Below are 24,485 nucleotides of genomic sequence, written 5' to 3'. Positions count from 1 at the left end.
TTCAGTTTAAAGAAACTAATCTTGGCTATTCACAACCTTAAGCATGAAATCACTCATTTTCTAGGTTAGTTAAAACAAACAAACAAAAAAGGCAAAAAACCCAAACAACGTTTCTGCAAGTATTTTTTTCTATGTAACTTTACCATAAGCGATCCAGCAGCACAAAAGCAAAGCTTTGCACCTGGTGGTGAAATATTTCCTATCAACAGACAGATAGTTACAGTTGCTAACATCAGAAACGTCAGGCTAGGGCTTTACTGCAGGATAAGGTAGCACAGAACTTCTCATTACCCACACCCACACGTCAAATTTTGGCCTCACTTACACTAGCGCTATTTTTTTTCTTACAGTGCTCTGTCTCAGATTAAAGAGTTTGGCCCAAGCTATGGCAGCATCTCTTTATATCAATAGGTACTTGGAATCTAAATGCTGCAAAATAAAAGCAATGATCAGTGACAAATATGCAGCATGGCTGAGAGCACTATTTTAGAGGGACCGTCAAATTTCTTTCTTTCTCAGCGGCTCAGGACGGCCCCAGCCCGTGCTTGATGCCATCAGCGACAGCAGGGAGTATGGCCCCGCTCAGCATACAGCGCCCCAGACTTCCTTTCACAGGGTAAGAGGGCATTTTATCAAAATCAGCGCAAAGTACTGTCTAGCCCAAACTTGTTCCCACTAACTAAAAATCTGAATTAGCAGATAATTAAGTCTGTAATTCCCCTTTACAACCCATCTTACCATCAGATCATGGTAAAGGGGAAAGAAAGTTATCTTCATTTAAACAAAACAACACCTAGACCACATCTTCTCAAACTGCTGCTCCTCAGGGCGGCATGCAGCTAGGTTTGAAGTTAGCTTAAACTCCCGCCAGTGCCTGTGGGCAGGCAGAGCTGCTGTTGCAACCAGTAGCTGAAATGCCCTTCACCACAGATGGCAGCTTGTAAGAAAATAAGCACTATAATACAAGTGAAAAAAAACGAAAAAAGATTTAAAAAAAATCCCTGGATTAAGAATTACAATCCCCTAGAGATTTACAGAACAGTATTATGGCTCCTTTTTAAAACACCCGAGACACATTCTGCTGCTTAGGACATCTGTATTACTGGTTCATGAGTTTAAGTATAGTTTCATACGTAATTTAAGATGCCTTTTCATCATACTTTTTCTCCTGGTGCATCTTGTTGACTTTAGACTTAAAACAAACAACCCTCACAGGTAGGGGAAAACAAAATTGCAAGAGGCATTTTTTATTTGGTGGTTTGGGTTTTTTGTTTGTTTTTGGTTTTTTTTCCCCCCAGATCTTATCCTGCTTTAAAGCTGTGTCCAAGCTGGTATCAGAATCAGTACCATTGTTATCTTACCTTATTGGGCACACATATACAGTATACGTCAATTGATAACTATATTTTCCCTTGTTCTAAAAATAATTTTAAATGGGCGTGGCTGTCTCACCAGTTAAAAGAGCTGGAACAAGAGACCAAAGTCCTTCCACTATCCACAGATCAATGCAGGAACCACATTCTTCCTAGCCACCCGTGAACGACCTTAAATCAGGGTATAGGTAGGAATGGAAAGGCAATCTCCTTTCTCTGTTCAGTTTTCAGCCTGTTGAGATTACCAGTAAAATAGCCAAGTAGCCCCAGGTGTTAACCTCACAGGAACTTTTTTTTCTTTTATCATAAATACAAAAAGGCCCAGAAGACCCATTATGTTTATTTTTATGTATCCTACTTGAAATAATCATACAGCAATTTTTGTTCTCTACCAGTTGAGATCATGCAAAAGAGGATATCCTCAGATCTAACGTTCCCAGGGCAGGGACTACTTTAATTATTTAATTATTTTATATTTAGAGACCTACAACAGTGCTTGCTAGGTGAGAAGAATTTATCTGTTATTTATTAGTCTAGAGGTGGGAGGTTAATAAGTCTGAGGACTTTACAAATAGGGCCGATCGTGATTTACCAGACTTTCAACAACTGCAAACACAACTGATGTCACAGATGAGCCCCTTAAACTCTCAGAGGAGCAGGTCAAGCTTTATCTCAACCTGACAGACAATCAGCTTTTAAAGAGAAAATCTGTACAGCTGTTTACAAAACTTGCATGAGCTATGGCCCAGGCAAAGAGTAGACAAAGCTAAACCCTTCCATAATATTCCAAATAAGGAACACTACAGTCTTCAAATAAAATTTGCACAGAGACCCTCTAAACTCAGGGGACCACTATATATACAGAAAACCAGTCTTTGCCTGTAAGCTGCTGATTTTCTCTCAAAATTCCTCCAGCTTTATTCCACTTCCCTCCTTCCAGCCTTGAGTTCTTTTTCTGGGACCAGCCAGCATAGTAATTCCTACTACTCATATTCATCTAAATCCCCTCTAACGCTTTAGGTGGTTCATGAGATACTGGCTCAAGGGCAATTTCTTATCCAAAGTATAAAAAAAATTGCCAGATATTTTCACATTTTCAAACTCGATTCATGTCAAGAAATTTCTAAGCCAAGAGCAACACTTTATGTGTTATAAATCAGGGACCATAAACTGACAAGGGACTGTCAAATACAATTCCTAACAACTGTATGAACAGCACCACTAAAGTAAGCTGAGAAGGAAAAGCCAAACAAGAGGGTTTTGTATTAAACCAGCAAAACATACTCAGGCCTGTGAGTAAGACAACAGCTGCAACTACTCTGGCAAGATACACACGATCAGAATGAAATGATGCAGCTTAATTTTCAAAGTGAAATCAATACAGCAGTGGCAGCAGGATTTTATTTAATTTTTTTAAAATGCAGAAAACACAAAATATATGGCAATGCACAAGGAAGAGTAACAAATGACAGCAGGGGGTGCTTTGTGAATTACAGGTATTTTATTCTGCAGCTATATTTGTTTATTCTTACTACGCTATTAAGTCTAAGACTCTACAGTCTCATAAACATGTATAAATTCATCTATTAACCATACTTAGGGAAGTACAGCACTACCATGGTTTACAAAAGCATTAATTACAATTTCTAATTGAAGTTACTGGAATTCACCATTCAGGTAACACTAATGTTATCCAGAATAATCCTCAACATGTTTCATCAGGTATCTTTGAACCTCACGGGGCTTTTTGGAGGTCATTTAGCTGCCAGGTCCCTTCTGAAGCCATTTTTTCCACCTTTTACAGCTCATTCCCCAAGCCATATGGCTGAGTTTGTTTCTTAACTCTTGCTCACTTCCCTCACTGTTCATTTTGGTAGAAACTTTAAAAGAAACTCGTCATTTAACAGACAAGGTTCCTTTTTGCTGCACACCACAGGTCCCTCTCTCCATTTCATTTCATTGGGGTTTTCTGCTAGCGCATCTCCGTTATTTAAATGAGTTACACGTGCATCAAGCTTACATACTAGAGCAAACACATAAATAAGGTGAATGTAGGTGTGGATTTACAGCACAGCTGAGTTTTCCAACCGCTAGCAAACCCCATAAAAGGTTGGCCTCCTGTTTATCATTTCTCTGCTCCATCCCCAGCCATATGACCCCTTTGTTTTTCCCTGCACAAGCACTGGTGCTGTTCTGACTTCACGAGCTGGTTCAGGGAGCAAATCCCTTTGGGGGAGCGAATAAACATTACCGCTGCCTTTGCCGCTTTCGGCCACAGACACACTACATCTGCTCAGTTACATTGTAAAAGAAGAGTTTGAGTGCGTAACTTAAGAGAAAGAAGTTTTGTTTCGAAGGAGCCATGTGCACAATCTGCTTTCTCTTTGCTGGAGAGCTGCCAGAAGGGCTCTGGCCTTCAAGCGTCAAGGACAAACGTCAGTGCCGTCCCTCAAAGGCACAGCACACAACTGGTATTGCTGCAGGGGGATAACTACAGCTCTTTACACTACACCACACCACCCAAACCTTGGGCTGCTCTGGAGTCTCCAGAGGCTAAAGGATTAGACTGGGCAACTCTAGGGCTGTGTGACAGTGACAGAAAATTCCCCAGGCTGCCTATTATCTCCATAGGCTGGTATGCTGTGACCCTGCCCCGACATAGCCTTTGCACCGCGGACACCTCCCCTAACACTGACTATCTGTACTTGAGCTGGAGCAGTGTTTCCTATGGAGCCCTTATACAGTTCTGGTCCTTTCCCTTTGGCTGAAAAACTGGAGCAGAAATTGAAAAATATGGCACTTTTTGGTTTGGGAAGCAACAGGGAAATACTCATTTTGCATTCCTTATTTTACCAAGGTAAAGCAGGACCAAAGACATTGCTCAGGGAATTGAAAGTGCAGTTTCAAGCATGGCTTAAAGCAAACTAAGCCTGCACTGCCACTGAAAGGGGCAGTCCCGTTCTCCCGGTCACCTCCGATGCAGGCATCAGCTGCCTGTTCTCTTGCCTTCGATCAGATAACGAGGCTAATGTCAGAAGTAGGGAGATGTCAAGCGCACACAACCAAGCAGGGAGGCAGAGTGGGGTCGTCCCTTTAGCAGGACACAGCCTCAGCCCGCTTTAAACCCCTCATGAAAAACATCTGTAATAAAAGCGTTCCAGTTATATAGTACCCCTTTAACATTTCTTTCCAAGCCTCTTACAAACCTCTCCTGAGCATTACTTCATATTTAACATCACCTGTATTTCTTACCTTTAAGGCATTTCCAAAACGTCCACATCCTCACGTTGCTCTCCTTCGCCTGCTCTCAATTTCTACTTATAAGATTTTTCTGCATTAATTAACAGCACAGCGCTAGAAACTTGCCAACTTAGTACCTCTCCATCCCCTAGCAAAGAAATTTTGCCCTACAGCCTCCCTCCGACCCACGCAAGCGGCCAAAAAGCAGAGTTTGGGGTGTCCAGCACAGGCCCGGCTTGTCTGCAAGACCGACCTTTGAGGAGTTAAACCCTTGTGGCAGGCACTCAGCCTTCACCTGCGCTGCCCAGCCCCAGCCGTTCTTACTGCCCCGTGTAATGATAAAAGAAAACCCTACGTTTTCTCTCCGGCCTCGCTCGGTCACGGCTGAGAAACCCCTAGCCGAGAGAACTGGACGCCGGGGGCAGGAGCTGCCGCCCTCAGCCGCTTCCATAGCTGCTCCGCGGCTCCCGCCCCTCAGCGCGGCGGCGGACGCCTCAGCCGCGGCGGGAACCCCGCGCCCCCCAGGCGCCCGCCCCACCGCTCACCTGTGGGCGCCGGGAAGGGGGCTCGCTCGCCCCCGGGAAGGGGAGGAAGGAGGCGAGGGAAAGCCCGGCGCCAACTCGGCCAGCGACAGCGGCGGTACGCGGCTCCTCCACCAAGTTTCCGGGCGGGGAAGAAAGTCGAAACCTACGTGAGAGGAGGAGGCAGCGCAGCCGCCCAGGTGTCGCCCGCCCGGCCCGGCTCGGCCCTGCCCTCCCCTCACCATCACCGCGCTCCCCTCCTCCTCCTCGGGCCGGCCTGGGCCGCCCACACCCCCGGCAGCCCTGTTCCCGCCCCGTCAGCGGGCACCTTCCTCTCCTCAGCCGCCTGCGCCCGGGTCTCCCGCTCCCCTCAGGCGCTGCCCGCCCCCGGGGCTGGCCGAGCCCTCGCCGGGTCGCCTCAGGCAGCGGCGGGCGCTGGGGCGGCTCTGCCCCGCCGCCTGGGGAGGGGTGCGGGGCCTCACGTCTGGGAGAGACCCCGGCGCTGTGGGGAAGGGTCTCCCCTCTCGTTTAGAGGTACCTGCTTCTTCGCTGAGGCGGTTCTGCTCACCCCCGGCGATGCTTCCTCCCCTACCAGCGCCCCTAGGGCTCTGCCTCACCAAAACCCCCTCTAAAACAGAATAAAGAGCAAAACCTGATGCTGTTCCAAGTGCAAGGAACAACCTGTAGTTCAGCCGGCCAAAAAACTACAGAATGTGAGGGGAAATTCTCTTTTGCATTTACATTCTGCCCACTTTTCTGGGCGATAAACAGAAATACTGATAATTCAGAAGTATTCGGCTTCCACTTGCATTTAATTTGTTGGCCAGGCAAACCTAAGAGTCTGGGAAATTAGTGAGCCGCTGCCAGCTGTTGTGCCATGGGAGGAAGCCCTGGTGCTACGGGGCACTTCGTGCTGCTTTGTGGCTGGCAAGAGCCAGGGAAGGGATGGCACTGGAGAGAACAGAGTGCTAATTTCTGTGCTGTTACTACAAACTGTGAATAGGTCCAGATTCCAGTGTTCGTAGTTAGGGAGCTCCCTGTAACTCTCATGCTTCAAACCAGTGAAATGCAAAACCAGGCGAAGTCTAAAAGTTGTCAAGCTATGTTAGCACTCTGAGCTAGGAATTCCTCCCAAAGGAAGAGGCCTTCCTGGATGTGTATTGTGCCTTTCTTTGTGCCAGACTACATTCAGGTCCACACAGTGAACTAGAACTCTCTCAGACCAAAAAAACCAACCCATAGTATTTTCTGGGTTATAATTGCTTTCTCTGGTTCATCGCTCAGCCTTGGAAATACTCTTACTGCAATCAAGAGGGTCATGAAGTATTAAAGAATATGGCATTTCTGAAAAAAAAAATTAAACATTAAACCATCATTTTAGATGTTTTAGGAAGGATACCTTTGTACATTAAGATAGGTAATACGCAGTGCAGGTGGAACCAGCACACGTCTGTCTGCATTTGGTCATTTAGGCATGTCCCATAGTTGCTGAAGTAGAGCTAAGTGGAGAGAGGAATAAGTGCTTTCAATGCCCTGAAAACTACTTCTCTGCTCTAGTAGGGCTAGGGCTCTGTGTTATTCAAGTAAGACTGTTCAAGAAATGTTGGTACAGAGAGAAGATATCTTTTATTCCAGACATGGACTGGTTTGGCTCAGTTTACTCATCCTGTGTTAAATGGCCTATGTAATCTTTTTTTGTTCTTTGCTACCTCACTAAATCCTTCTGTTCCCTGTTTTTGTCTGTTGAAGCCTTTCAATGAGGGGCTTCAATGAGTGGGATATGCTTGTTAGTGTGCGAGAGGATCTTTGCCCTGCAAAGGTGATACCGTAGAAGATACGCCATATACTGAAAATGCAACAAGGCCCTTTCTTCTTTTCATCTAGATCATTGTTGGAAATCCAAGGGAACCGAGGCACGCCAGCAACACATCTTCATTCAACGAGATCCACGTTACCGCAGGACGTGAAGTGTAAGGTATTTTCGTAGGGCTTGGCTGAGAACTGCGATCTAGATTTGCAAAACCATTGATTTTGGTTAGACTAAATTAATTGTTTGATAGGTTTTCCTCTGAAGCACCAAGGCTGAGGTGGCTGAGAAGGATGGATAGCGTCACATCCTCAGACCGTTCCGAACAAAAAAGTATTTTGGCAATAAAGTGTTTGACTGCTCTGAGACTCTGCAACTAAGCTCTAGTTTGGGGAAGGACCAGCAGTAAGCGGTGGTCCAGAGCTGTGTAACAGCTGGAAGTGCATTGCCAGCTCAGACACCAGTGCTAGAGCCTGGTGCAGAGACATCAGGCTGTATCTGCACTGCCAGACAACCGCACACCAGAGCCGGTACTTATTAAGCCAGAACTCGTTTATATTGAACACCGGCTTGCACGTAAACCGGCAAAGGTTTAAGTTAGGCTCTGTGGAGCTGGAGCACTCTTGAGGGGAGAGGTTTAAACCTTAGCACGGAACCAACCTCTCCTTCATGCAGCCTGCAGCTCAGCTGGTGAGGACAGGAAATGTGTGGGTGAACTTGGGGTGTTAGGAAGACAAACCCCAGGGAAATTTCGAATGGATGCAAATCTTTAAATTTAGGAATTCTGTCTAGTTAGCACTCGCTAGAGATTTTTATCATGTATGACAACCTGTTTTTCAGAGTGGACAGTGTGCCCATATGTATTTAAGATATGGTGAAAGTTTATTGTATAAGTGTGCTGGAATTTTGGTTTGGCTTTGCAATAAAGGAATCACACTGAGTCATGGTTACTAAATGGACTCATGGAGGATACAGTTCTCTTCTGCAGAGCTAACACAAATGCAAGGAACAGAAATTAATTTCTTTCCTAGTCCAGGCAAAAGCAGCCACATCGTAAATAAGGCTGTGGCTTGATGACAAGAAGCCTTTGCTGTATTACTGGTTCCTACCCGCTCCTTGTTCCTGCCCTTGCAACACAGCACACCAACCCTTAGCTGTGTCTGCAGCTCTTTGTGTGGCTGAACTGTGAACCAGATCAGGATACTGATCCATGTGAAAAATAAACCAGGTAAAAGTCCCTATAAATATAATTTATTTAAAATATAAAAGCATATTTAAAATAGATGCATATATTTTAAAGCCAGATAGATTGGCTCCCCAATGTAGTTTATAACTCAGAGGTTATGGGTGGATGATATTCTTCCCTACTAGTACAGAAGGCAAAGTGGCTCAATATGAAACTGATCCTGGTGAAGAAGGATCCCAAACCACAGCTGAATATTCAGTCTGCAGAGTGTAAATGGATTGCTCCACTGGATTGTTGTGCTAGCACTTCATGTTTCCTGTGAAGAGCAGCTCATGCAGTTTTGGATGTAAATATTTTGCCTGAAAAACATCACAAAATTTGGGCGAAAAATAGTTTCTCCGGTAACACTCAAACTATAAGAGAATCTCAGTCTGCTGTCTCTTCGCTGTGGTCTTGCAAGCCCCACAATCTGGTGCTCTTCACTCTCTACTGATTTTGAAACAACAAAGTTTTTCTGCAGAACTCGAGGACTTTTTATTTACTAGCAGTTCTGCTAAATTACCTGTTTAGCTTTTGATAACTGAGAAGACTTTCTATCAAAAAATTCATCAGTCTCAGTTTGAGCTTTTATCTGCTTTAACCGCTGATAATTTCCTGCGTGTGGTGGTGTAATTTGTACAGTGAATGCTGTGATGCTATGCGGAGAAAGATTACGGGCCACATACCAGTGCAATGCATATGTCAGGATTAAAATGCCACGTTCTGACAAACAGAATCAGGTATATCAACTAAATACACTTGCATGTTTACATAATATTAATAATTTTTTATTTCACGTGAAGATTTAGAAAGCTTTTTTGTAAAATATGAAATAGAAAATAGAATTTCAGTAAGCAAACAGTAGGAAAAGTAACAGGAGGAAAATTGAACGGGGAAGCAAAATCACATCACACAAAGGCTTACAGATCAGTTTAATACCATTAATGTTGCATAAAACTTGGTAACTGTGTGTGTTTCTGTCATCCTTTTGTGGGAAGGTGCAAAGAATATATGACTGTACAGTATTAATTTGGGACTCAACTTTGATGTTTCATCACAAACAAACCTAAATTCCCAACCCACACGCAAAAATGTAAACACAATTAAAAAAAATAACCCACAAACAAGGAGGGAGAGCCATCCCAGGAATTTATGAGTAAATGGCCTGGAATCTCCCTTTTGTGGAAAGCAGAGCAATGGAAGTACGCGTGCATGAAGACGACACTGTGGATTCTGGCAAATCCAAGGCCCTAAGTGCATTGTTTGGATTCATTCTGCCAGATTCTATAGTACAGTTGTCCCTTTTGCAGCATCTTGTTATGTTTGCTGCAAATTATTGCTCCATATGCGTTGCATACTGTATATTTATAGGAAATAGAGTCCCATGGTTTGAAATCTATAACCAGGAGCAAACAGAATATTAAGAAATATAGCATAAGAATCTTGTATGCATTAGTAATGACTTAGGACTATTTTACATTTTCTTTCCTTGTGGTGTTTTATTAATGGTGGTCAGTTATTAACCATGTTGGAGTACTTTATTTGATGGATCTGTAGAATGTTTTTATTAGAAGTAAACAGACTGATTCTCTGCTTATAGGAAAGTGTGTGTTGGCAGATATAAAGAGGACATCTGGCTTTTCTTGGGAGGTAAATGACCCATCTGGCTTTTTACAGTGGAGGAGATAGGATAATATAAGAAAAAAAATGTACATGAAGAGAATGGCTTTCCTGATTTGCTGTTGGGAATAATATTGATGGCTATTTCAGAATTTTTTAATGATACTGTTAAAGTGCTGCAGCTGCTTTGTAACCAACACAGATTTCTTGTTATCACAATGCTTCTGTTGCAGCATTTTAAGTAAGACTTCAGAAATATAACAACTATCAAGAAAGATATTGCAGCAATAGATAAAATAACATTTCATTAGGCCAATTTCAGGTCCATTGAATTTTCTGTTATTATTTTACAGGGCTGGATTTGATCTTTTGTGGTGCTGAGTCCAACTGCCTTGACTCCCCTCCCTTATTAACTTCTTGAAGAAAAAAGGTAAGGTACCATCAAGTTTCTAGCTCTTATTTTTATAACACAAGTATGAAGTTCAATTTACTTTATAGCCCGTAATTGCAACACTGTTCTCTTAGTTAAAACTGATAACAGATACTAAGTAGACTTGATCCAATTCAGGAATATTGTCTGTATAATTCTGTGCCTAGGAGGTACTGCTTGCTGCTCTCTGATATAGAGTATTAACTACATAATGTGTTTCTGCAGCATTAAGAATTTGACCTCTAGCCGCTTTTGTTCTGTTGACTGCTTAAAAACAAATGCTGACTTTCTGCCATCCGTGTTTATGAACGCTGCTTCTCAGACAGTTGGGTCAGAGGAAAAGGCTGCATGTGTCAAGGGCTATTATCCTGTCCCTAACAGGAAACTCTTCCCCTTAAAGTCCCAAGTGAGACTGCGGCAGCTTGCTGCAGTCTTCCTGGAGAAGCAGGAGTCACAGGAAGTGTGCAGCAGTACTAGTGTACATAAACTCCCTGCTACAGAGGTTGAGTAGCAGCAGCAATAAGTGTGTCTGGGTTATGGAATACAGAGCACGGGGTGGTATTTCTGGAGTATGTTCAGGTCTTGTTCAGTAATTATTCCAAGGTAATAAGCAAAGCCCCTTTATTTCTCCAGCGTAAGTGTAAAATAGTCAGCAGATATGAGTTTGGGGGTTTTAATCACCTTTCATTTTGAATTACCTGCTAGTGGGTACTCTCTGGATAAACGTAGGGCCAGTCCCCTTCCAGTCTCACAAGGTGTGCTGTCCGCTTCAACAAGGCTACTTCTAGGACAAAGGCTGTTTGTGTTCTGCTTGGCCCTATAATGTTCTTTGCTAGCAAGACATCTGCTTTTGGAAAACTAAACCAGAGATCCCCTTGCTTCATGCCACTGTGACATCTTTCAAATATTTCTCAAAAGCAATATCTTTCAAAGTGATTTTTTTTTGGTTGTATTTCATCCAGCCGTACAGGTGCAACCCGCATCTGGATTCAAGGAATTACCGCATCAAGTCCTACATGTCAAACTAGCGTCATCGGTGGGACAATGTCCTTTGATATCTCTGCAAAGAATGTTAAAGAATAAAAATGAAGATCCTAAAACTCATAAAAACTGGCAGGTTACATTCATCAGTTCTCTACCACAGCTTGCTGCAAGCCATTCAGCACAGCAGGTGCCAAAGAAATTTAAATATGTATGTAGAAAATATCTCCATAGGGAGTACTGCATTGATGCCTGATTTGCACCCACTTCTGGAATGGAAGATGATACTTGGTGTCCATTTATTTAATAGTATATAGCACCGTCCCTCAACAGAGTGAAGAAGCATCTTGACATCAGAATGTTAGAGAGGCAAAATATACTGAGACACCTTGGAATTTCTTTTCTCCCTGGAGCTTTTAGTTACTAAAATTGCCCTAGAATACCTTTGGTATTTCCAACAATCAGTTTTTAATAACAGTAATATACACCCAAGAGGACTGAAGGGAAGAATGTGGGATGTCTGCAAGTCTCGTCAAGATCTAACATAGATCTGGACCCATACTAGTTAAACATACTTGTTCATCAAAACTCTGTTCAGGCAAAGGGACATATTTCTAGTGAGAGTGTTCAGTCCACACTGAGAAAAAGACATGTCCTGAGGAAAAACAAGATCCATCCAAAGTAATTGCTATGTGCTGCAGCTGGAGCTCTGTTTCCAGAAAATAGCTAAATATAAACATTCCTAACTGAATGGGTGGGAAGCCAAGACTGCCTTGCAGCAAAGATACCCACTAAATAGGATTACCTATTAACAAGCTAATCCACAAGAATTCATTCTGCCACAGCACTGAGAAAGAGATCAGAGAAATAAGCGATATAGCTGCTTAAAGTACAATTATACCATTAATCGGACTTTTCTGAAAATGCCATTGTGGCATCTGGTATGAGTTATCTCTCACATTCCTAGACCAAGCTACTCCATATCCGAATCATGAGGTTACATTTTTTTAGCTGACAGTTTAGGAACTCTGCAGACCCTCCCAGGGGACTTGCAACTTTAGCTGTTTTCTTCTGCTTGTTGCAGTGCCACTGGAGATAACGTGAGAAGGAGAGCTTACGGTCAGCATCTTGTGTCCCGGATGCTAGCTTGGAAAGGGCACCGCAACCCCAGCTATAGGGCTTTCCATAATCTTTGTACTTGTAGATCACTTCTCGTGTTTTAGGTGAACTCTAGACTAGAAATCTAAAGTGTCACAAAAATAATACAGCTGTGAAAATAGAATAAACCTTTCCTAGGAATACTTTATTTTTTAAAATAATTCTGCCACAACTTGGAACTGTTACCAGGCTGTTTTTTGGCAGACCCAGTTGTTAAGTTCTACACGCTTCTGTAACATGTACTTTAGGCTCTCTTCTGGACAAATGTAATTCTGCAGAGTTGCCACCTTAAATTCTGGACCAGATGCCTCAGATTTTCTGAGAGTTTTCATGGATGTAGTACATTAGTTTCTTGACCATAATTATAATCGTTGCAGTAATGGAAGTCCTCTGTTGTGCTTCCCCATTAAGCTGAACTCTGATGCAGGAGATGATGGTAAGTTCAGTAAAAATAAGGTACCTCCATTTGACACAGAATATTCCAATACTAATTCTTTTCCACCCAGTTATCTTCCTGAACACTCAAGTCATGGTTTGCGGAAAACAACTTTTTTGTGTTTCTGTACACAAGAATATTGACCGGTATTTTATGGGCTCATCTTGTCAAACAATGTAAGCGGCCCTGAGAGACTGTTCTGACCAGTTTTAGCAGCCTGCCTTGAATTTAAGCTATGCATGACTTAGGAAGATGGACCTTGTTAAATACATTCCAGTGGTGAGGTAACATTAGAAAACACACGTCTTCCATAAAAAATAAAAGTTAGCCAAAAAGCTACTAAGTCCGGGGGGGGGGGGGGGCGGGATGGAAAGGAGGGGAGGCTTACTATGAATAATTTGCTTGGCTGAAGTTATTAAGATTCTGCAGTCTGAACAAAATAAAAGAGTTAAAGAGTTTTGAGTAAGACATGAGGGATGACAGCTCAGTCACCCATAGTTGTATGAGGTTCAAAATACTGAAAGAAGTAAAAGTATTTTTACCAGAAAAATTAAGGAACTTGACTTTTATATGAAGGAGTTACTTTAAGAAATAGAATATGTCTCTGACTGCAGTCAGATATTTTAAACAGACCTTCACTGGAAGAGCTTTCATTTGTCTTTTGACCACCATGTTCCTATTATGGACCTAACTCTGAAAGGAGGCTGCTCCATGCCAATTGATGGTATCAGACCTTCTCTCCCAAATTTGATTCGATAGTACATACCATAACACAAATCTTTCTGCCTGTACTCAAGAAATACCTTTAATAATCATTAATAATCATTGTAATAAAAACTCAAGAGACATCAGGTGAAACAGAACACAGATCTATCATATAATATTCAGTGAAGTGCATACCTTGTACTCAAAACTGCGCTTTTGGTCATAGCCCACTTTAACATTCACTTTTGTTTGAAATATGGAGCCCTGCTCTGAACTCATACGAAATGCAACAGCTACACTGTTGGTCCTCCTCAGAGAAGATGTATTTGAGAACCAGCTGCTCTGGGCATATTGCCTGGTATATATCCTACGTTTTTTTCTGACATGAAGTGAATTGATACTAAATCTATTCAACTATGAAGACCAGGAAGCAGCACTCACTTCTAGTACTATCCTTTTTGCATTGTTCAGAAGATTCAATGGTCAAAGTAACGATCCTTGTATATTTTTTTTAAAAAAAAGCCAAACCCATAAATGCTGCATCCCTGCTTGACTGAGGAACATCCTACTTATTTATCTGTATAGCAGGGTTTAGCTAGTTAACAGTTTCTTCAACTGTAGGTCTGAAATTGATCTCAAAAAATGAATTACCAGAAACAATAGTTTGAACTGGCTGCTCCACCTCATGGATACAGCAATTGTCTCCTGTGGTTGAAGATGCTTTTCTTTTGTTTTGCAGCTCGCATAACATCTTTTGATTTCTGGTCTAACTACATTCCTCAACTTCCATGGAAGTTTCCCTCTCCTGATGAGTCCACTAGCAAGTTTGCCTTCTTTACACATAATGCTTGGTCCTTCTTAATTTCTTTTTACCTAATCATCAAAAAACAGTTTGCAGATATTAATTTGCAGATTTGCCTCCTGGCAGTCTCCCAGTTTACAATTCGTATTACCGATTCAGAAACTGAGGCACGTAGAAGTTTAGTCACTACAGCACTACAAAGAAAGTCCGTGTTTAATAGAACTCAGGGGGCTGCTTTTATTCTTATTTACATCAGCTTGTATATTTATTTATTCTTTTGATAATGGTGAAAATTCATCCAGAAGTCGCCTTGCTTTCTACAAAAAGGAAGGCTTCCTGAAACATTTAATTTGCTGCTGGGGAGAGGAAGGCTTATGTGTGGAATTTTTTTAAGAGTTTGCCAGATAAGGCCCCAAGTCAAAGACAGGCATGCTATATTTATCTCTGATATGACTCTAAGTTGCAGTAGTGATGTTACAGTAGCAGTTAATTTGGTGCTTAGGGTTCAAAACAAGGTAAAAGGCAACTTGGTACTCAGTAATTGTGTCTTATTAAATATTGGTCATGAAATTCCACTTCTTAAAAGGCTATCTTTTAAATACCTCATAAAGAAATTCCTTTTTCTGGGGATGCTTGGTGTCAAGATGTTGCTTCCATGTATCTTAGCACAGAACAGTGTATATCTACCATGTTTTTGCAAGCCAAAGTAGCAACAAAAGTGCGTAGGAGAAATCCAAGTAGTATTTTTGTTCAAGTAAGATAATAATAAAATTAATATAGCTATCCCTTTTTTTATTATGGTTAGTTGTCTATTTGCAAACAAAATGGTGACACTAATATACTTCCCTACTCTTCTTTCCAGTACTGGATGTCCAACAAAGTTCTGCTACTTTTAAATTAGAATTTGCTAAATCGTTCAGTACATTGGTACCTCTGCAACACATGTGTTCTCTGCTTGACTAAAACAGCATTCCAAGCAAGTCTGGGTAGTAGGTTAAGGAGCAGGTTAGATACCTGTCCTTATATGACACCAAGCTAAGTCAGAAGAAGAGTCCTCAAGCTCTTACCATGTGTGGTCAGACTCCAACAAATTAAGATGAGATTAAATATGGCAGCTGAAGTCCAAATTGGTCTTAAAGGTACAGATTATGTGATAGTTGAAGCATGAGCTTTTCTTATTGCTCTGCTCTCAAGATGCCTTTATAATAAAATAATCTCAGTGCTTAATTTCCCTTTTCCCTGAGGAGTGGCTGTCTTTTTCCTTTTTGTCCTGGCTACTCCTAGCTCAGCATCTCCCCTTGTGTTGGAAGCTAGGGTCTCATGGAGAATGAGCCCTGCTCAAAACCCAGGTCTCATAGTGGCGTCACTGCTTCAGCAAAGAGATTTGTAGGATTTTTTTCAGACCAGTTAATGCATACAAGCATATGCAGGTAAAGTGTGCTTATATTCAGTTGTTTATTTCCCAATCCTGTATTGGTATGAGCACATATACTCTGATAATATTACTTACAGTTGGACTTGCATTCCCGTAGCTTTAACATTTTAGCTACAGAAGCATAACAAATATGCTTATGATAGTTTCATCAATCAGCTGTTCTGTCATAGTTATGACCTTCTGCTTGTCCTGGAAGACTGAGGGTTATACAGCAGCTTTTTGGAAACAACCTATAAATCATTGTATTTGGCAACATTTTCAAAGTTTGATTTATGTTCTTTTTCTTGCTACATTACTCACAGCTGCTCCTAATGAAGCTCTTTAGTGACAGGAGAATGGTAAGCAGCAGCTCTGGGCATTCTTTCATTCACTGCAGTGCTTTGCTTATTCTTGAAGGTCCCCTACTGTCCTCCAGCGCTGTCCCTCCAGGCCTCAGGAGCATTACAGTGCACACCGGCACTGGGATGTTCAAGGTATGAGTACCCTCTGCTGGAATGTTTTTGTACTAGGCTCTGTCCTACAGCTCTTCGGTCTGCTTCTATTACTGCATAGCACATTACCCAGTTATCCTTAGCTCCATATATTAATTTTGGAAATTTATTTCAGTAACAAAATTTTGTCTTTACTTAAAGCATTCACGATGAAAAGCTATATTCTGTCTTCACTTCTCATTATATAATTTTTAAAAAAGTATTCTATTGCATTAGTTCAAAAATTTGGTGATGTCTTACTACCTTATGAAAGCTGCCATTCAAAATAACACATTCAGAATGCTGTTAGTGTTAGATGTCCCTTCAGAGGCATTTTTGTGCTTTAGTAAGCTTTACTATATATGCTACCTAAATTTTATTCTTTTTCATCATATTGTGATGCACATAGGTCATGGTAAGTAATTTCTTTCCCTGCTTGGTGTTTAGATCCTTGACATATTTCCCCCGACAATCAGCGTTTCGACAAAACATATTATCATTTGTTTTCAAGTACTGATACACGTGATACCACACATGTTGCATGCAACGCTGATAGTTTGCAGGGATCACAGATCAACAGTGAGAGTCTTGAAGAAGAATCTGGCAACAGAAGTATAAGGGGGGAGGATGAGCAGTGTCTTACTTTCTACCAAGAAAGTAAACAGCAAAGAAGAATCACTCTTCTGGAGAAAAGACTGGGGAGGAGAAATTGTCATGGGCAAGAGGTAATACTTGGCTGGTGGACCCAGGCCCTGTTTAGCCCCTCTTAGCTAGAATTTAGAGAGGAGACCCTGGGATCTGAGCCCTTTGGCGAGTCTTGAATACAATGGAAAGTTAGCGTAGCTGGAAGAAAGGAGCAGGTGCAAGTCAAGATTAGAAATCCCCTGCAGAGCAAGGGAGAAGGAGACAGAGATTGTGCTGACTGTAGTTTGCCCCATATCTGGTTCTGACCATTCCCTCATAAATGGTTCACTACATCTTTAGGAAAGAAAAGCCCATGTTCCCTTGGGCCCCTAATTGTCCTGCTGTGTTTAACTCGCCTGCTGTCTATGCATCTGTGGCATATAGGAACCAACTGCCTACTCCAGGGCCTCTCACAGATGTTTTGTAGGCTGTTTTATAACTGGACAGCTGCTGTAAGTTCATAGAAACCCACATAAAACCATGACAGTTGCTCTTAAAGCTACTTCAGTGACAATTGTCTAAAGCAAAACCTGGTACCTCTGGCTTCTGTAAAACATCAGGCCCATCTAGAACAACAAAACTATCACTGAGCAAGCAACACAAAGAGATTTGGAAATAACATTTTACGCTGTACACAAAATAGTAAATGAATGTATTTTTTTCTGTGTTCACCTCAAATAGTCCTTTGGAGGTCTGAAACAAAAGCAAGGCAGTGCCTGACAGGTGCCAGTCCTTTGGGACTCATTCCATAGCTTCACCACCGCATCCATTAATTGGATAACAACTCAACTGGAGAGAAAAACAACACGGCTTGATTTCCTTTCCTGTCCTTGACTCCTGGGGGATCTCTGATGACTAGCATGGCCTTGCTTGGATGTGTCACCTTATGAGACAGCAGTTCTTGAGTACAGCACCCTCCAGAGGGACTTGCATCAAGGAGGAATTCAGTTCTGAATGTCTATGTTTCTACTAGTTAGTATTGGCTGCAAATACTAAGCCGTAGCTTTGCAGTTTATACTGAAGCCCCAAATGGTGTGGTATTCCCAATTCTGACAATAATAACCATTTCAAAATGCTTTGACATTACTTTTCTAGAGAAATGAGATCTGCTTTCTTTTCCTCATAGCTCTGTCAAACTGTGAAATGTAGCTGTGAAATACCTGGTGGTTTACAAATCTGGCACAGTAGTAAGGGTTTACAAGTCTGCAGCTGTGTGATTGTTGCAGATAGAGAAGTCTGTTAAACTAATAGATTTGGATTTTTGTTTCCCTTTCTTGGAGGGAAGTTGTACTGCTTGGTTTGCTCTGTCTTGCTGCTGTCATTCATATTTAGAGCCAGACATCGAGTATAGCTTGCCTCAGCCCCTTTCTTCTTTCAGGGGTGATCTTGGATTCAAAATCTTAGTCACTAAAGTTGCAGCTTTCTGACTTGTGATCATTGGGCTTCTTCTCCAGGGTCTTCTGATTTGAATGATTTCTTTTCAGGAGGCTTTATCTGTCTTTAATTGTACTTTGTAAACTGAGTGGTCAGATCCAGCTGAGATCAAAAGGTTCCCATCAGATTAAGGGAGGTAGGTAAATAGCTATTCTGAGACCCCTTTCAGAATTCAGAGACACAGACAAAGCCGTGTCATTAGCAAAGCAGACAGTCGGTAGGATTTCTCTTCTCCAGCCCTAACTATTGCCCCTTTCACACTTGCATGTGGTTATCAAACAGGGGCCTTGTACCATATTATGATGCTAATATCTGACCCAGTATCCTGCTATCGTTTATGCTGGACAATCACAGGCTGCATGGAGTATGTTCATCTAAAGTATAGAAAATAGAAATGGGAAATATCTGTTAAGGTATTGCTTCAATAATGCATTTGTTAGTGTTTGTTGGAAGAAGGTAGAGAAAAAAATTGGAGTATCTTGGCTTAACACTTTCTAAAACCTTCTTTCATCTCCCTCTTCCTTCTCATCCTCCCAAAGACAACCCTCACATCAAAGTGCTTTGACTGCAAAAATTTGCAAACTTGAAATACAATTCCATGATTTTCACATCTGCATCTCCAAAAGTCTCATCCAGATCACCTGACCTGCTTCCTAAGCATATGCAGCCCCCCTTAAAGTAAATGAATACTGCAGATTGTAGCAAATGTAGAGATTTTGATCAACCTGCACTTTTCTGTTCTTGTTCACAATGTAGTGTCGACGGCACAGTCAATATTTATCATTCATTTTCAGCTATCAAAAGGCTGTTGCAATATTTGCGCAACTTTTTAAAGTGATTAGAAATCTTTCAATGCTACATATTAAATAGCTTATTTTGCTGGATATGTGGTAATTGAAATATGTATAACTGCGTTGCATGTTGTCCAAGACAGTCGCCTGACTGCCCTTACATTAAACAAGTGTTCAAGTGAGGCTTCAGCCAGGAGACAGAAAGCGTGTGTGTGTCTGGGAGAGGGTGGGGTGGAATATTCATGCCATTGAAAAGACTCATGTTGTTACTTAACAACTACATTAACCTCATGTCACAAGTCATGACCTTGTGCTGACCCTGGCTAGCAAAGCAGCACAGCTCTGAAGTACAAAACATGAAAGTGGGAGAAGTAAGTGGCAGAGGAGGAGAAAAGAGCAGCTCTTCATGGAAGAGGCTTCCAAACCTATTCAGACAAAACGCCAAACAATAGCTGCAGAGGGGCTGTGCATAGGCCATCTCCACCCAGTCACTCACTCACTGTTGAAGGATTTTCATGGTGAGCCTTTCATAGCCAGCTGCAGACTGACACGACCTTTAAACTGCGAGATTCCTTTTAATGTAAGGCACCCTGATAAAGCAAAGGGAAGAAGCCTAAGAGCGTATGGACAGGTGCCTTTAGATCTCGTTTCTATCCTTCTCTGCTTTACAGTAGAGCCCTGTTTGCACAAGTGACCGCATTCAGAGACGAGCCTGGAAAGCTCACCCCCCCGAATTTCAAAAATTTGGTGAAGGGAAAAACTTCATTAACCAAAGATGCTTTTTCCTTAGCTTTTTGTCCCTGGGGTCTTCTTGGTAGCAGTGATGGGATTTACAAACCCTGCTCTGCAATGTCATCATCACCATCAGGAAATGGGCGAAGTGACCCCAATTTTAAGTGAGAAGGAAGGAGGTGGGATCCAATTGGTGAGCAGAGCAAGGGTGGGAGGGCAACAGGAATTTGTTTTGCAGAGCAAGAACTGTTGCAAAAGTTCTGTGGGACCTTTAAAAAGGTACTTTAAAGGCAGGCTGGCAGTCTCAATGTGGGCCGCAGAGCGACAGTCGGTGGCATGATGAGAAATTTCTCTTGGTGAAGGGCTCTGGGGAGAAATATCAACTCACAGAAGCTCAGACAAAGTGTTTTTCCCCCCTTATTTTCTAACAGAGTAGCAACAAAAGTGGTGACACAATAGCATTGGCAGGGGTGTCTTCAGTAACCCTGTTGAGGAATTATTCACATGCTTTGCTGACCACATATTTTGGTCGGCAGGCATCTTACTGCTCGAGGAACTGCTAACCCATCTGACCGGTGGCTCATTGACTCTTGTTTGCCATCTCCAGCAGACGTCAGGACAGGGCGTTTCAGAGGAAATTCCATAAAGAGCCTTTCTAAAATAACCTACTTCAAAAAGAAGCTCTTGGTGCAAGCAGAGATTGGCTTATGTCCTGAAGCTTGAGGTTTGTGAAATGGGTGTTTCTCTTTGATTTTCCAGTAGCTAATAATTATAGGTTTGACATCCTCAAGCTTTCAAGTATCTTGAGTCAGGCCCCCAACTATGAGACGGTTCATAAAATTCTCACTAACCTAAAAATTATAAACACTGCGCTATTTTTGCTTTCTTCCTGGATTTGCATCCTTTAGGGTGAGGGTTTTTGGCTTTTCTTCTTCAGCTGTTTAAAGTGTACAGCTTATTATGGAGGCTGAGGACTGTATACGTACACAGCAAATTCCAGGATTGGGGTCATTCAGAGGAGCCGGGCAACTCTCAAGAACTGCAACAAAATCCCGACAGCAAGCAAAGGAGGTCTGGCACGAAATCCTCTACGGTAAACTTGTGCCAGGCCAGGAAGTTCCCAAATGTATATAGTCATATATTCTCAAAGGGACCGTATCTTTTGTTTGATCTACAGGGGCCGGCACCAGATAGGCCTTCCCGTTTGACAACAGCCAGGCCAGGCCAGCTGTGCCACGGAGCCTTCCCACTTCCCTCTGTGGATCCTGCATTCAGCTCAAGGCTGCTGGCCCGGCTCTCTGTTTACATGTTTCCAAATTCAAGGAGGAAAAGTGAATATCAAACAGACCTGAGCTCTTTTGAAGTGGCTAAAGGATGCTATCAGGTCTGGGGGTGTGTGTTGTGCCTTTGAGGCTTGTTTGTCTTTCTCTGGTCCTTCTGTGCAGGCCTTTAACCAGCCATTCGAATCTTCAAAGCCACCCTAACCCCAACGGTGCAGCTTCTTTGGAGCTGGCACCATTACCAGGGCCAGAGTGTTTGTGTTGAACCACTTTTCCGTGTGGTTTTCAGACATGGAAGTTTCTTTATTCTTTTGAAATAAATAATTGGACTGAAATTAGTTACTGTCCAACAGGAAGACAATAAGGGACTTGTTTTGTTTTTCAAGTAGGATTTTCGTCCCTTAGTGGTGAGCTTCCTTTTTTTATGTCAGCTGTAATGAGAGCTGTTTGGAGAGCTTTTATCATACTTACACATGAGTAAGTGATGGTGTTAAAATGCATCCGACTCCTTTTCTCAGCTTTAGCGCTTTAATTAACCACAAGCTTGCTGTGGCTTTAGGGCTGTAGCCTCAAATTATTGTCAGCGTCTGCCCTCTACTGGTAAATGGTCGAAATTGCTACTTGAACACGTTAAATCGTGTTGAAAGGAGAAAATCAAAGCACCTGGGATTTTTTGTGTTTTGTCTTCCGGCCATCTCACTTTGCCAAATCTCTTTGAATGTGAAAAGTCTTTACTTTTATAAATGAAAGCAGTGGTTTTGCTACTTAGAAAGCAGCGAGGAAAATCAAATCTTGAAACTCCAAATTCTTGAAGTAGTTATAGTTTTGAATACCAATATTAGTAAAAACAGCAATAAAAAATATTTTCAATTAATTACTAAGAGCTTTTTTTAAATCCAGGATCTAATTCATGGAGTCTGTTTATAGGTTTTCCAAGAACTGGATTAAAAGCAGCTCAGATATAGAATCATAGAATCATTTAGGTTGGTAAAGGCCTTTAAGATCATGAGTCCAACTGTTAACGCAGCATCACCAAGTCCCCCACTAAACCATGTCCCTGAGCACCACTTCTACACATCTTTTAAATATCTCTAGGGTTGGTGACACCACCACTCCCCTGGGCAGCCTGTCCCAGTGCACATAACGCAAGTTGTGCTCTGGCTATATGTAGCAAAAGCTTGAAATACCTTTACTTTGATTCCACGTATTGCTGTGTTGTGCTATCTGTGAAATAATTTTTAAAAGTTAATTAATTTTAATTAATTAATTAATTTTAAGAAATAGTCTGAAAACTGAAATAATCAGCAATGTTTCTCATGGAAAAAAAAAAAGGAAGAAGACAAAAAATCCTGGATATTTTCCTAAGATTTGTTTTTCACTTCAAAAATATCAGAAATATAAATTCTGTTCATATGAATCATATTAATTATTTTTGTTTTCTAGACAGCTGCAGAACTGCTTTTTTGGTTTGTGGGTCATTTATTATGCCCTAAATGGAAAGTAGCAGAAATCTTGCATTCTTCAGTGTTCTAATCAGTGAGTCCAGGTAACCGTGAAAGGCAGCAGGGCTGGAGTGTTAGGAAGAGATAGATTGTTTAGTATCTTACCCCAGTCAACCTTTTGGTTCTTATATCTGATAGGCCTGGTGAGGACAAAGCTGGCTTTCAGCTCTCTGTGCTCTGACTTCTGGAGCTTGCCTGATTTGTGGAGTAGCAGAAACCTGCTTTAGATCTGGCAACTCAACAACTCAAGGTGACCCCCTGAAAGCCTTTCTCAGCCCAAACAATCTATTTACCTAACTTACTGTTGTGAGACACAAATTTTCATGCCTGGCCAAATCCCTTTGCTTTGGAAGCTGCGTGTGAACATGGTTCCTTCACAGAAGGGGAATCACCCTCCTTGAGAAAATGCCCTTCTAAAGAATCCCCTTGCATTTGGCTCTTTAGAGCTGGTAGGGCAGCATATACGGCCTAGAATACAGCCCAGAACAACAGGTCTCTGCCTTCTACAAGATCTTTCTTCTCTGCTTGCCACATGCCTTGGATACCTCTGCAAAGTTTATAGTACAGTAACGGGGGGAAGCGTCTTTCTCTCCTCTGCTAAAATCAGTTTCCAGATCCCTTTCCTTATGTACTAAGAGTTTCCCCTTTTGTTAAAAATCTATGTTGGGTATTGTTCAGATGACTTTCCTGTAGGAACAGTTTTATAAAGATATAGAGACCTGGTGATTGCACAGGGTGTCTATGAGAGATACAGTCTGCAAGATTCAGGTATTAAAATGGTCAGAAATCTTAAGGAGATCTTCCTGTTGTGGTATGCCTTGTTCTTAGGTTTTGGAGCATGATGCTTAGGACAAATGGTTGTAAGCAGCCCCAGATGGCCTGGCCAATCTTCCTTGGACTGCATGGGCTGCCTTGTATTGAATCCTGCAAAAAAACATCTTCTGCAGACCGCTAGATTTTGTACTTGCCTAGTTGTAAAGAATGGGCAGAGACTAGAGAGTAATCTTTAATTGGATGCCTTTTAAGGGTGCAAAAATGTTGTGTGAATTTTTTTGCCTTGTAAGTATTGTCTTATGCCAAAATATTCTCCTTCCCTATCTCCTGTAATTTGTCATAAAATTCTTATCCTAGTCTTAGGGACATGGTGATAATTTCCATGACAACACAGAAAGATTCCAGAAACAAAGATTTCTGACTAAATATACGAAGGTTGTCGAAAAGCACAACTGCAAGAATTCTGCCTACCCACTGTAAATAACAGACAGAAAAGTGAAGTTTGCATGATCTCATCTTTGGAAACTAAAATTTTCTTAACACCATGTTGATTTACTTCATGTTGTTTTTTTTTTAAATTGGGTGAACAAGCATTTCTCCAAGCGATAGCAATGTGCCCTTACTATGCAGATCTGCAAAGCCTAGCTATGTGGCATAATCTTAAGCTGGTCCCGATTCTGCGTAAAAATACACGGAACAAATACCCACAGAACTGAGGCTTTATTAAAAGATGGCTAGAAATAATTGAAACACTTCTAATCCAACTTTGATCCAAAAGTAAAACTGTGCTTAGATCTTAGCCTGCAGTTTAAATCTCTCCATAATAAGTTAAGTCCTAATGCATCACATTTGGAAAAGTTCAAAAGTAGAGAGATTTTGTGCCTGAGTTGTCATTTCCTGCATTGGCTGGGTGACCTTTGATGGAGTACCCAGTTCTCCTGACGTGGAATTGGTTTTCCCCCATATTTCTAGCAGTTTTCTGGTATTTTAACCGTCATTTTCTTTTATATGAACACTAACATTGTGCTTGATGCATCCTGAGACAGGGATCAAGACAAACCCTGCCTTTGGCAGGTAGCAGCTTA

The 24,485-nt window shown here is 41.8% G+C and overlaps 1 protein-coding gene and 1 long non-coding RNA gene across 3 annotated transcripts in view; one reads left to right on the top strand and one right to left on the bottom strand.

Moving 5' to 3' along the window:
- LOC142063010 (ligand of Numb protein X 2-like) overlaps positions 1-5,382 on the bottom strand; it is a 31,211-nt gene extending 25,829 nt beyond the window's left edge. The window contains exon 1 of one of the 2 annotated variants that reach the window (XM_075106287.1): positions 5,159-5,382. The gene's annotated coding sequence lies outside the window, so the exon portion shown is untranslated. Of the gene's footprint in view, positions 1-4,625; positions 5,064-5,158 lie in introns of those variants that run through there. The other variant, XM_075106289.1, reaches the window with a different exon arrangement.
- Positions 5,383-10,040: 4,658 nt separating this feature from the next.
- LOC142063005 (uncharacterized) overlaps positions 10,041-24,485 on the top strand; it is a 32,674-nt gene continuing 18,229 nt past the window's right edge. Inside the window, exons 1-2 of the long non-coding RNA XR_012662607.1 lie at positions 10,041-10,216; positions 16,130-16,206. This is a non-coding gene — a long non-coding RNA (uncharacterized LOC142063005). The remainder of the gene's footprint in view (positions 10,217-16,129; positions 16,207-24,485) is intronic.

This window comes from Phalacrocorax aristotelis, chromosome 11 (assembly GCF_949628215.1).
Source record: "Phalacrocorax aristotelis chromosome 11, bGulAri2.1, whole genome shotgun sequence".
NCBI lineage: Eukaryota > Metazoa > Chordata > Aves > Suliformes > Phalacrocoracidae > Phalacrocorax > Phalacrocorax aristotelis.
The sequence above is the reverse complement of the archived record's forward strand: the minus strand, read 5'-3'. Positions and strand labels throughout refer to the sequence as shown.